The sequence below is a fragment of the Pseudorca crassidens genome, chromosome 11, assembly GCF_039906515.1.
Source record: "Pseudorca crassidens isolate mPseCra1 chromosome 11, mPseCra1.hap1, whole genome shotgun sequence".
NCBI classification, from domain to species: domain Eukaryota; kingdom Metazoa; phylum Chordata; class Mammalia; order Artiodactyla; family Delphinidae; genus Pseudorca; species Pseudorca crassidens.
Genome location: NC_090306.1, coordinates 446,252 through 458,547, shown reverse-complemented (window position 1 = coordinate 458,547; position 12,296 = coordinate 446,252). Strand labels below are relative to the sequence as shown.

At 49.4% G+C, this 12,296-nt stretch overlaps 1 protein-coding gene across 31 annotated transcripts in view; it reads right to left on the bottom strand.

Annotated features, from left to right (window-relative positions):
* MICAL3 (microtubule associated monooxygenase, calponin and LIM domain containing 3) overlaps nt 1-12,296 on the bottom strand; it is a 178,404-nt gene that overhangs the window by 115,310 nt on the left and 50,798 nt on the right. The window contains exon 4 of one of the 31 annotated variants that reach the window (XM_067755915.1): nt 1,477-1,580. The exons of the other annotated variants lie outside the window; for them this stretch is intronic. The gene's annotated coding sequence lies outside the window, so the exon portion shown is untranslated. The remainder of the gene's footprint in view (nt 1-1,476; nt 1,581-12,296) is intronic. 31 annotated transcript variants of the gene reach the window in all.

Sequence of the window (12,296 nt, the reverse complement as noted above, 5' to 3'; positions counted from 1 at the left end):
ACTTCTAACTTTGCTGACCTTGCTTCTGAGATCCAAACGCTACTGAAGATCTTCATCCAGACATCCCACGGGTACCTCAAACTGAGGAGTGCACCACAGGACACTTCCGTTCTCCTCCCCAGCGCTCACCTCCTCTTGTAGTCAAATGCTGTCACTACCCACCCACCAATGGAAACCGGGGGTCATTTCAGACCCTTCTCGGTGTTAATCTCGCAATCCGATCAGCCAATAGCAAAGACCTCTTGATTCTAACTCTCTGGGACATCATCTTTATAAAGCATCTCCCTACCAGTATCTTGGTGGGAGCACCTGTGATCTCTAGTTGGACCATTACTACAGCTTTTCATCTTAAGCCCCCTCCAATCCATCCCCCACAGGAGTGCCTGAGCGTTTTTTTAAAGAGCAAATGCGATCCCTTGCCTCAAACGTGATCCACTACAGCCTTCCCGTGTTTTTAGGGAATAATCCAAAGCCTCAGCAAGGTTCAAAAGGCCCCAGAGGTCTAGCAGCAGCCTTGCTCCCACCCCTCCACACACAGTCCACTGTCCTCAGTCATCCTCGCAGCCTCCAGGACGCACCTCAAGTGTGGTCACGGTGCTCCCCTCGCCCGGCACGGCCTTCCTCCCTGCCCACCACCCCGGCCCCTCTGTGCTCCTTCTCACCTGGGCACATCCCTCCCCCCTTTCCACACTTGCCACTGCTCTGAAATGAAGCCCACGTCTGCCTGCCCATCAGCTCAGGGGGCACTAGTTAGCAGGAAGAGTCATTCATTTCTGTTCTTGCACTCAGTACACGTGACAGTGGGGAGGAGAAAGAGAAATGAAAGGCTCACGTGGGGGGCTTCCCTGGTGGCAGAGCGGTTGGGAATCCGCCTGCCACTGCAGGGGACACAGGTTCGAACCCTGGTCAGGAAGATCCCACATGCCGCGGAGCAACTAAGCCCGTGTGCCACAGCTACTGAGCCTGCGCTCTAGAGCCCGCGAGCCACAACTGCTGAGCCCATGAGCCACAACTACTGAGCCTGCGTGCCACAACTGAGCCTGCACTCTAGAACCCGCGAGCCACAACTACTGAGCCTGCGCTGTAGAGCCCACGAGCCACAACTACTGAGCCCATGCACCCACAGCCCGTGCTCCACAACAAGAGAAGCCACCGCAATGAGAAGCCCACGCACCGGAACGAAGAGTAGCCCCTGCTCGCCGCAACTAGAGAAAGCCCGAGCACAGCAATGAAGACCCAACTCAGCCAAAAAAAAAAAAAAAAGGCTCATGTGGGCCACAGAGTCTAATGTCACAGAATACAGAAAGGAGAAAAAATGTGTGTGAAGATTCATTTTGTTACTAACTTGTTATTGATTTAAGGGGTGAGAGAAGGGCAAGGAAGTGGCCAAAGCTGAGTTTCCTAAGGTATCTCTGGACAGTTCTTGATTAAGAAAAGGACTTTTGTTTTCAATTCACATTTTAGGACAATATTTACCTTTTCCAGATACCAGAGGATCACGGGTCACTGGTACAGTGATGTCTAAGCTCCCAAGGGTTAGACAGTCCAAAGGAAAAGATTCACCAGATGGCCACAGGGTTCTTGGAGATGGAAACAGGGAAGGAAGGAGGAGATAAAGCAAGCATAAGTATGCTTCCTCTGGGAAGACCGGCTGTAAAACAGGAGCAGTAAGATGCAGCTGTCTCAGGAGGCTGGCAGCTAATGAAGGAAAAAGATCTCAAATCTCCAACAGGGTTGATGACGACCCCCTCCACCTCCACCCCACACACCAAGCAAACTGACCAGATCTGCCTTGGCTCCAGGCCACAGAAGATCTGCCTTGGCTCCAGGCTCCAGGCTAGATGGCTCCAAGACCATGATTTTTTTTTTCAACTATCTTCATGGAGAAAATCTCAGCTGTTTTCTCCAAAGCAGAAATAAACTGAGAAGGCTAATCTTAAACCAGCTCTACAGAACATACTTTCCCTTACCAATTAGCTTAAGAGGGTATGGGACTTAGGCAAAATTTCCCCAGCAAAACACAGTTTTCTCTGGTTCAAACACTCCTCAAGGCCAGCCCTCTCATTCTGCTGATTCCTACTGAGCTCTGACACCATCGACCATCATTCCCGCAGCTACAGCCCTAATTCCTTCACGAGGGAAAGAGTCCATCTGGTTAGAAATAAAACACTCAGAGAAAGGGAATACAACAAGCTTCATTTCCTTATGCTTAAGGAATACTGCAAATTCCTGAGCTACACTCTGGCAGGCTCTTGAAAGGGCCCAGCCCACAGCCTCTCCTTGCTTACGCCAACCCTGCCCTGGGGAGGATCCCCACCCTGTCCAGGGTGCGCTGACGGTATAGCCAAGACTTGAGTTTCGTTTCTCCCAAAGACCAACTGCCGATAACCAACTGCCATGAGACCTATGGGCTCCAAAACTCCAACTACTCTGGGCCCAAAGCCAGCAACCTACCAAAGTTTTTCTACAGAAGACTAATTAATCTTCACTCAATTCAGTGCCAACGAGATTAGGCAGTAAAGTCCTCAAAGCACCTAAAGGGCCTGCTCCACGTCCACCATGTCCTAAAACACCTACAGCGCCCTATGGCCACCTTCAGCATCCTTCTCTGGTCCAGCAGCGGCGAGCTTCAGGTGACACGTTGTTCCTTGCCCACCACTGGATTTTCTGAAACCCTCGCCCAAGTTTTCACAGGCATAATTCATTGCTACTTGACCTGCTGGCTCTGGTGCACAGAAGGCGAACGCTTTGGTTTGCTCCACAGCCTGAAATCTAACATCTGAGAGAACTCAAGTGCTCCGTAGGGGATATCATTAGGCACTACCTACTGCCTGACCCTCTCACCACTGTGGCTAAGGCAGGCCTGCCTCTGGGAAGCCACCCTCATGAGGAATGCCCTCTGCCCTCTCGTGAACTGGACGAGCTCCGTGCCTCAGCCATGATCACCACCACTCAGTCCCGAGCATGACCAAGTGATCTGGGTACATTTCACCTTCTCAGGTTCCTACTTTTGGGTACAGACTGAGTATATCACCTTCAGAAATATCACTCACTTCGGGACAGGGAAAAGTGAATGTATCTGTTCAACTTAAATAGATATCTGATACAGACACTGGACATCAGACATAAAGACCTTGTTAAAGGACCTTAAAGTAAGCGGCCTTATATCTCAAAAGACGTCTGACCAGAAGCCCCAGAGTATCTCAAATCACAGTGTGAGCACAGTAGGAATTCAACAAATGTCACACTGGGATGACCTCAAAAGGATGGCCTCTCTTTGTGCTGACTGCCTACCTCCTATGGGCAATTTAGCCCATTTGTTCATGTTAAAGCCTCAATCCCTGCTAACAGCAAGTTTTTTTTTAAACAACCCAGTGTGTGACAGGCACTGACATACAACAGTGAGAGTGGGCAAGATCTTTGCCGTCGTGAAGCGTACGGCTCCTGAAGAGGAAGTCAGCGATAATCAGGTAGTGAACCAAACCTGCGTCATATACCGCAAGCCAACTGCATCGAGTGGCATTTGGGCTGAAGGCAGGAAATCTGCTTACCTCCTTTTCAATCATCTGGATAATTTGGGGGAGAAAGCAGAAGAGGATAAAGAGGTAAGAGACTATACAGGCAACGGGAATCATTACTTAACCACCTCTCCCACTGAACCTTCAAAAGCAACCATTGAGAAATGGCCATACTGCGAGATTTTAGTTTCACCGAAATTCCTGCTCACCCTGTAATCATGTGTTAATAGAGCAATAAAATGGCCAAACAGGGCTTCCCTGGTGGCGCAGTGGTTGAGAGTCCGCCTGCCGATGCAGGGGACGTGGGTTCGTGCCCCGGTCCGGGAGGATCCCACGTGCCACAGAGCGGCTGGGCCCGTGAGCCGTGGCCGCTGAGCCTGCGCGTCCGGAGCCTGTGCTCCGCAATGGGAGAGGCCACAGCAGTGAGAGGCCCACGTACCGCAAAAAGAAAAAAAAGAAAAAAAAAAAAAAAGACCAAACAGCTAGTGGGGGAAAAGTCACGGGCTCCAAATAAATAACAAGCTGGGTAACCGGCCTCTAAGCCCTTGAGAACCTGAGCTCCTCACCTTAGAGCCTCGCACCAGAAACAGATGCGCTTGGCTTGTTCCTGGTCAGGTGTTGGACGCCCTGGGCAGAGCAAGTGCAGAGGAGCCAGGTGAGAGCCCCAGCTATGCCAAATTCCTGACGTGAAAACCTGCAGGACCTGGCTGAGAACCAGAAGAACTTTAAGCAGGGCTTCTGTTGCCCCAAAAGAGCAGCGCCCAGGCAGCAGAAGTTGCACAGTGCTTAGTTGCACAGACTGGACGGAGTGTTTTCCTTAACAACTTTGAGGTATAACTTACATACCATAAGATTCCTCTGTTCTAAGTGTACAGTTCGATGATTTTTTAGTAAATTTACCAAGCTATGCGACCATCACCACAACAGAGTTTTAGAACATTTCCATCAATCTCAGGGGATCTTTAATAACTCCCAAATCTGAAGATGATTATGTTACAGTCAGGTTTAAGGGGCTGATGAATACGAAGGTAGTATCCACTGCTCTTGCTGCCAATTCAGCAGCATGAAGGGAACTCAGTGCAGCCACACAAAGGAAGCCACAGCCGTCTTGTGTCCGCATGAAAAGATGGGCTTGGCTTGGGGACCTGGAAACGTATACAATTTTCTTAAAAAGTCACTAATGCTGAGAATAGTGCTTCCCAAACTACAAGGAAGAGCCCCTTAATCTGTTCACCTTCCCTGGCACCCTGCCCACAATGGCTCGCTGATGCTGGTGCACAAATCTCTGCTCACCACGACAGACTGTGAATACTAGAGCCAAGAACTCAGAAACTTTTCAAACAGGCATTGTCCCTTCGTCCTGACAGCTGTTTCACTTTCAAAAGCACAGTGTAAAGGGACGGGGCATGAATCTCAAATCTAACAATTTTCCAAATCACAGATCAAACAAAAGAAATGAAATTTATGAAAAAATGCTCTGACCTTTAAAACATAAATGCATAGGCATCTTAAACTGATGCTAACTCACGGGATTATAGGGTTTTACATCCTATGACATCCCGAGATTGATGTTGGCCTAAGCCGTCAATGTTTCTTCACATGCAGAATGTAAGCAAGAGCAGCATGAAGGGATAGTGGAATCAGAAAGTTAGAAAACGTTAGCAGACTGAAGGTCTACAGCTTCCCAACACACAATGGAACCACACAGAAGTGCACACCCTTCCCTGAGCCCGTCTGGCGACCGCGCCTTTAGCACCTTCAGGACGTCTGGGCCCTCCTACCGACAGCCTGGCGTGGAGAGGGGACACCAAGAGAGGAGGGCGACTCTACAAAGAGCCACGAGAAAGCCAATCTGACAAAGGATGAAGGACTGCACAGAGCAGCTCTCCTCCCCGGTTTCTTCCGGACGCTCCTCGGACCTCTGCCACACTGAAGACCACTGAGGGCCCCCAGGCCTCCGTCCCTGGACCTCTTCCTTTCTGTTTCCTTCTGCACCTTCTCTGTAACTCTCTCCTGGGCATCTCCAACAGAATATGCCAGGGCACCCTCACGTGTGGTTTCAGGAAAAACTCTTCATCTGCTCTTCCAAACTGGTCTGTCCCCCGACTTGCAACCCCTGTAAAATTGCCGTCCACCCGAGCCAGAGCTCCAGGCACCGGCCTTCACGTCTGCCCTACTCCGCATGTCCTTCTCGTCGCCCCCAGAGTGTCAGGGGCTGTGCTGCGTGTGGTACCGTAGGGAATGCAGAACGGGACCGGCTAAACTGCCATCTGTTCTTCCTAACTTTCTCTCCACATACCCCCTCCTTGCCAACCTCGCTGCCCTGAACTTTATTATCTCTACCTGGACTCTACCTAGATCTCCTAAATGCAGATCCTGTCTCAAGGTGGGGTTTTTTATTTTTACTTTTTGTGGTAATATATATACAAAATTTACCATTTTAACCATTTTTAAGTGTGCAATTCAGTACATTCACAATATAGTATAATAATCGCCAGAACTTTTCATGACCCCAACAGAAACTTGGTACCCGTGAAATAATGACCACTCATGTCCCCCCTTCCCTGTACCCGCTGGTAATCTCTATCCTTCCTTCCGTCTCTGTGAATGTGCCTTTTCTAGGCGCCTCGTGTAAGTGGAAGCAGGTGATATGTGTCCTTTCGTGTCTGCTCGTCTGGCTTAGCACAGTGTTTACTGGTGTTGTCAGAGGCAGCAGAACTTCATCCCTTCTCATGGCTGAGAATGTTCCGTTGTATGTGTATGTTCATCCACCAACGGACACCTGGCTCATGTCCACCTTTTGGTTATTGTCAATAACGCTGCTATGGACATGGGTATACGAGTTTGTAGACCCCGTCTCAAGTTTGAAATTCTAATTCATATGCTGTATTTCTTCCAAAGTGATCTTTCTAATCAAATGTCATCATGCCACACCTCTGTTTACACATTCTGAGACACGCTTGCTTCGCTGATGGACTAAATTCCTTGGCGGCCAGAGCACTTGCTTCCCCTCCATCCCCCTCACTCGCTGCCCCTCGACACACCTAACTCTTCCCCGTGCGTCCTGTTTCACCGCCGACGACACGTTTCTCCACCCCACACACACATTCAACCTCCTCCGATCTTCTCTGCACCGAGGCCGATGATGGCTGTGAACCTACTCACTACCCATCAGGGCTTCCTTCGGTCCACGTTCCCTCTGAGCCCTTCTCTCAACAACTTCACTCCTCCCTTCTCTGGGCACAGATTCCTCCTCTGTTCCCACTAGACTCTGTGCTCCTGGAGGAAGCAAGTTTCTCTCAGGTCTCTATCCCCAGCATTTAGCAGAGTGTCAGAGCCACAACAAACGTTCAGATCTCTACAGAATGAATTTTTGGTTTATGAGTATATACTTCTAGTGTTCAAGATAAACTATTTTTAAAAAGCAGCAGAAATACTTGTGGGTCCAATTTTTTTTTTTTTTTTTTTGCAGTGCGCAGGCCTCTCACTGTTGTGGCCTCTCCCGTTGCGGAGCACAGGCTCCGGACGTGCAGGCTCAGCGGCCATGGCTCACGGGCCCAGCCGCTCTGCGGCACATGGGATCTTCCCGGACCGGGGCACGAACCTGTGTCCCCTGCGTCGGCAGGCGGACTCTCAACCACTGCGCCACCAGGGAAGCCCCAATATTTTATTTTTAAAACCATGAGTAAGTTGAGTTGCTAACTTCCAAACCTACAACGCATTAATTCCCAAGAAAGGAGCAATAAATAACCACGTTTTGTCCAAAGGCTTCCATCCTCAAACATGCCTGAACCCCAACTGTTCCCAGTTTCAGAAGGAACACACCTCCTTAAAGCCAAAGGGCTACTTGTAACCAAAAAAGTCTCATATCCAGAATATGTAAAGGATTCATAGTAAACAGTAAGAAACAGACACCCGACGAAAATTAAGCAAAAGATCTGACCAGGTATTTCACAAAAAAAGACATCCAAATTGCCAGAAAGCACCTGAACGGGTGCCCAATATTACTAGTCATCAATGAAATGTCAATCAGAACTGCAATGAGAAACTACTGCCTGCCCATTAGAATGACTAACAACCAGACACTGAGAACGTAAGCTGAACAACCAGAGCGTAAGCTATACGACCACTTCGGAAAACTGTTCAGTAGTAGTTCGTAAAGTTGAACACACTCTACTATAAAACTCAGAAATTCTACCCTTGAGGATACTTCCGAAAGAAATCAATGTCTATGTTGACCCAAAGACAAGTACAAGAATGTTTATAGCATTTTATACACACACACACACACACACACACACACACACACACGCGTATTATATACAGCATTACAGTTCATAATACTCCAAGATGCAAACAACCCAAATAACCAACATACAAAACGAGAAATAAGCAGCAGCCACGGAATACTATGCAGCAGTGAAAAGGAATGCACTACTGCAACATGCAGCAACGTGGATGAAATGCATAGATCAATGGTAAGCAAAAGAAGGCATATTAACACAAAAGAGAACACAGTGTCAGGCTCCATCTCTGTAAAGACCAAGGACAAACACAATTTAAATCTATGGAATAGGGAATTCCCTGGAGGTCCAGTGGTTAGGACTCCGCACTCTCACTGCCGAGGGCTCGGGTTCAATCCCTGGTCAGGGAACTAAATCCCACAAGCTGCAGTCAAAAAACCAAAAACAAACAAAAACAAATCTATGGAGTGGAAGTCCATCCAGAATAATGGTTGGGGGTGGTGGGGTGTTGTTACTGTCTCAGAAGGGGCAAGAGGACGGGCACCTTTGGGATCCTGTCCTGGACGGTGGTCACACAGTGTGGCAGGCAGTGCCGGGTTGGCTTGGTTCAGCTGGGAACTACGTTTCCCAGAACCCCCAGAGTTCTGAGTTAGAACTGGCCAAAAACGGAACTCGCGTGAGGTTTGGAAGACGGACTGGACGCAGCAGCCACTCCTCTACAAAGGTCTCGGCAGTCAGATGGGGCGATGGACAGAGACAGAGAAGTGCGCAGGCTTCCAGCCCGTCCTCACTCTCCCCCACGCTCCACCCAGCTCTCCCTTCTCGCCCCTTACCCAGACCAACACACACCCGATGGACCCCCTGGACAGCAGCTCTCCAGGAGCTCTGACCTGTCCACCCACACCAATGCCTCAGGCAGACTGGGGAGTGACTCCCCTGTGACCTCCAACCCCCCATCTGGACTTTCACTGTCCCAACACCTCCCACAGTGGGTAAGGCCTAATTTCTGTAATAAATCCCTTAGCCCCCAAATTTCATATGGCTCGACTCCCAGCTGAACACCTTTCTGGATACATACAGAGGTTTATACATATATACATCTGTGTGTGTGTATGTTGCATACTTAGGATTTGTGCATTTTAAGAACATACATTATACCACCATTAAAAAAAAAAAAAAAGTCAAAAAACAAACAAAAAAGGGTATTTTTTCCATGCCCTGAGAGAGCAGTAATCCGAGGGCCACCCAGCAGTGCGTGCCAATGGAATCTACACTACACCCCTCAAATCAAGGAAGAACCGGAAGAAGCACTGCTTGGCTAAGGTCCAGCAGACAGCTAGGAGCCTGGTGGGCGTGGCCAGAGCCTGGATGTGTGTTTCTAGACACCAACAGGACACATGCTCCCTGTCTGGCAAGCTGCCGACTCCCTGGAACCAAGTTCCATAGTCCAGAGGGGGTTTTCCCTTTTGAAGGGCTAGACTCACCACAGTCAATGTGCACCTGAATGCAAGTGAGTTAGGAGTCTCAAATGGGCGGAAAGGCACCCACGGGGCGGTGCAGAGACGAGGCAGAAGTCCCCCTGTGAATCCAGAGCCCGCACTCTGGTGCTGCGGCTACAGCGGTCTTAGGTACAGAGGCTCCTCTGCACCCCAGTACCTACACGAGGATCAGTGCATACACGGGCATCCCCAAAGTCACTGTTTTCCAAAGACCAACGTGTTTTGCCGACTTTTACTCCATTCAGCAAATCATTTATTGACTATATGGTATATGTCAGGTCCTACGCTTGGCACTGAATTTACGTTGATGAATAAAAACATGGTGCTTGCACTTGTCTGCTGGAGGATACAGACAATAAACAAGTAAGCAAACAAGCATACACAGCTGACCCTTGCACAGTGCAGGTCTGAACTGCGTGGGTCCACTTACACACAATGTTTGTGAATAGTAAATACTACAGAGCTACGCGGTCTGTGGCTGGTCGAACCTGCAGATACTGGGGCTTCCCTGGAGGTCCACTGTTAAGACACTGCGCTTCCACTGTAGAGGGCAAGGGTTGGATCCCTGGTCGGGGAACTAAGATCCCACATGCCGCGTGGCACGGCCAAAAAACTGTAAGAACCCGCAGATACGCAGGAGCCAAGGATCAGAGAGCCGACTGTAAATTATACACAGATCAACCCCCGCGTTGTTCAAGGGTCAACGGTAATTACAAAATATGAGTGCCAGGAAGGAAATACACAGGTTACGGTGACCTAGACTAATAGGAGGGGACCCAAGATAAGTTGGTCACAGGAGCTTCTCTGAGCAGGTAACTTACAGCAGGTCTGAAGGACAAGAGGGGGCTTGGGCCTCCCCTCTAGCGTGGACGAAGCCCGTCCCCGACTCTCCCCACACTGTGCAGCAGCACTGCATGCTTCACAAGGTATTTCCACACAGGTTATCTACTTCCTTCTCACACAAGCCCATGAGCATGGAAGGCAGGCGCTCGTGTCACCGCCTGTCCTGAGTCACACGACGAGCTACCAATGGCACCATGGTTAACTGGTTATATTCTCTCCATTACCTCCCTTTGCTTCCTTTCATCATTATTTTTTTTTTTTTCCGGTACACGGGCCTCTCACTGCTGTGGCCTCTCCCGTCGCGAAGCACAGGCTCTGGACGTGCAGGCTCAGCGGCCATGGCTCACGGCCCAGCCGCTCCGCGGCATGTGGGATCTTCCCGGACCGGGGCACGAACCCGCGTCCCCTGCATCGGCAGGCAGGCTCCCAACCACTGCGCCACCAGGGAAGCCCTCATCATTACTTCTTTTAAGTGAGGAACTCTGCTACTACAGGTCCTTCCAAGGACCCATCAATCCTCTGAGGATATTTTTTTAAGCTGGAAAATGCCAAAGTCTAGCTTTCCCACATCTACTTCAGTCCCATACTTATTGTAAAAAGACAAGCCCAGTCCAAAGCAGGAAAGGAAAAAAAAGGATGACTGCTATCAGAGAGGTAGATTGCTTACTGTACCACGTCCCACAGTGACGTCTATCACAGTGCCTGTAAGGTTCAATTGTACTCCAGGAACCAGTTTATATGACCGTCTCCAGATCTGTGAGTTCCCAAGGACAAGGACCATGCCATATCTTATTCCCGGCATTAAAGCGGTCAAGATATGAAGGAACAAAACGAACCACTTTTAAAAAGCCACTATTCTCTTCTCCCTCTTTTTTTTTTTTTTTTTTGCGGTACGCGGGCCTCTCACTGTTGTGGCCTCTCCCGTTGCGGAGCACAGGTTCTGGACGTGCAGGCTCAGTGGCCATGGCTCACGGGCCCAGCCACTCCGCGGCACGAGGGATCTTCCCGGACCGGGGCATGAACCTGTGTCCCCTGCATCGGCAGGCGGACTCTCAACCACTGCGCCACCAGGGAAGCCCCTCTTCTCCCTCTTGTAAATGATTATAGCCACTAGATTTCAAGCTAAATGTAAGACTTTACAATTACTCCCTGCTTTGGAAGGAAGAGGTTTAAGAGACTTTTGGGCCATCTCTTACTGATTATAATACCTATAACCATTTATTGAACTGTCCTCGGTGCCGAGCCACTGTGCTGGCACTTCACAATAATCTTTTCATTTGGTCCTCACACAATCCTATAAAGAACTCTTATGATTTTCATTGTGTAGATGAGAAAACTGAGATCAGAGGGTAATTAACTTGCCCAGCTAGTAAGCTGAAAATGACAACATTTAAACATAGGAATGCCTCACTCTAAAGCCCAAATTGCCCCACCTCTTCCCAAAGGTCCCTAGTGTGTCAAAAACAGAACACAAGGACCTCCCTGGTGGTCCAGTGGTTAAGAGTCTGCACTTCCAATGCATGGGGCGCAGGTTCGATCCCTGGTCAGGGAACTTAGATCCCGCATGCCGCACGGCGCGGCCTTTAACAACAACAACAACAAAAAAAAAAGGAACACAAATTCTAGGAAGACCAGAGCACCCAATGGGAAAGGACGTTGTTCTGAGCCTTGGACGCTCCATGTCTTGACTTATTACACCACCAAGGTCAGCAGGGCTCAGCTGTGAACACTAGCAGCTCCACACACTTCTGAGGAACAGACCTGGGGGCAGAGTGGGGCTCCTTTACAATGTTGCCCTTGCCAACGTTAAACTTGGCGGATAACTGTGATGAACTCTGGTGCCAAATACAATTTTGGACAAAAGATTTGGGTGTCAAAAGGTTTGAGTTCAGTCTAAGACGATGCTTTGATAACCGGAGTCTGAAAGGACTAAATGGCAGTTGGGCAGAGAGTGGGACCACTTCTCACTTGTAAGGTAAGTGTACTGCTCTCCCCACCGGTGCTCCTGGCTCTAGATGAAATCTCAAGGACATTCAGCACTTGCAGCAAGACCCACCTGGGTAACAAGTAACACAGGACAAAGACACATCTACACAGGCACTGGAGCCCATGACTCTGAATGAACACCACGCTCCTGTCCCTGGCTACCACATGGAGCAGTGATAGCCCCCAGTTAAGGGGAAGGGGTGCAG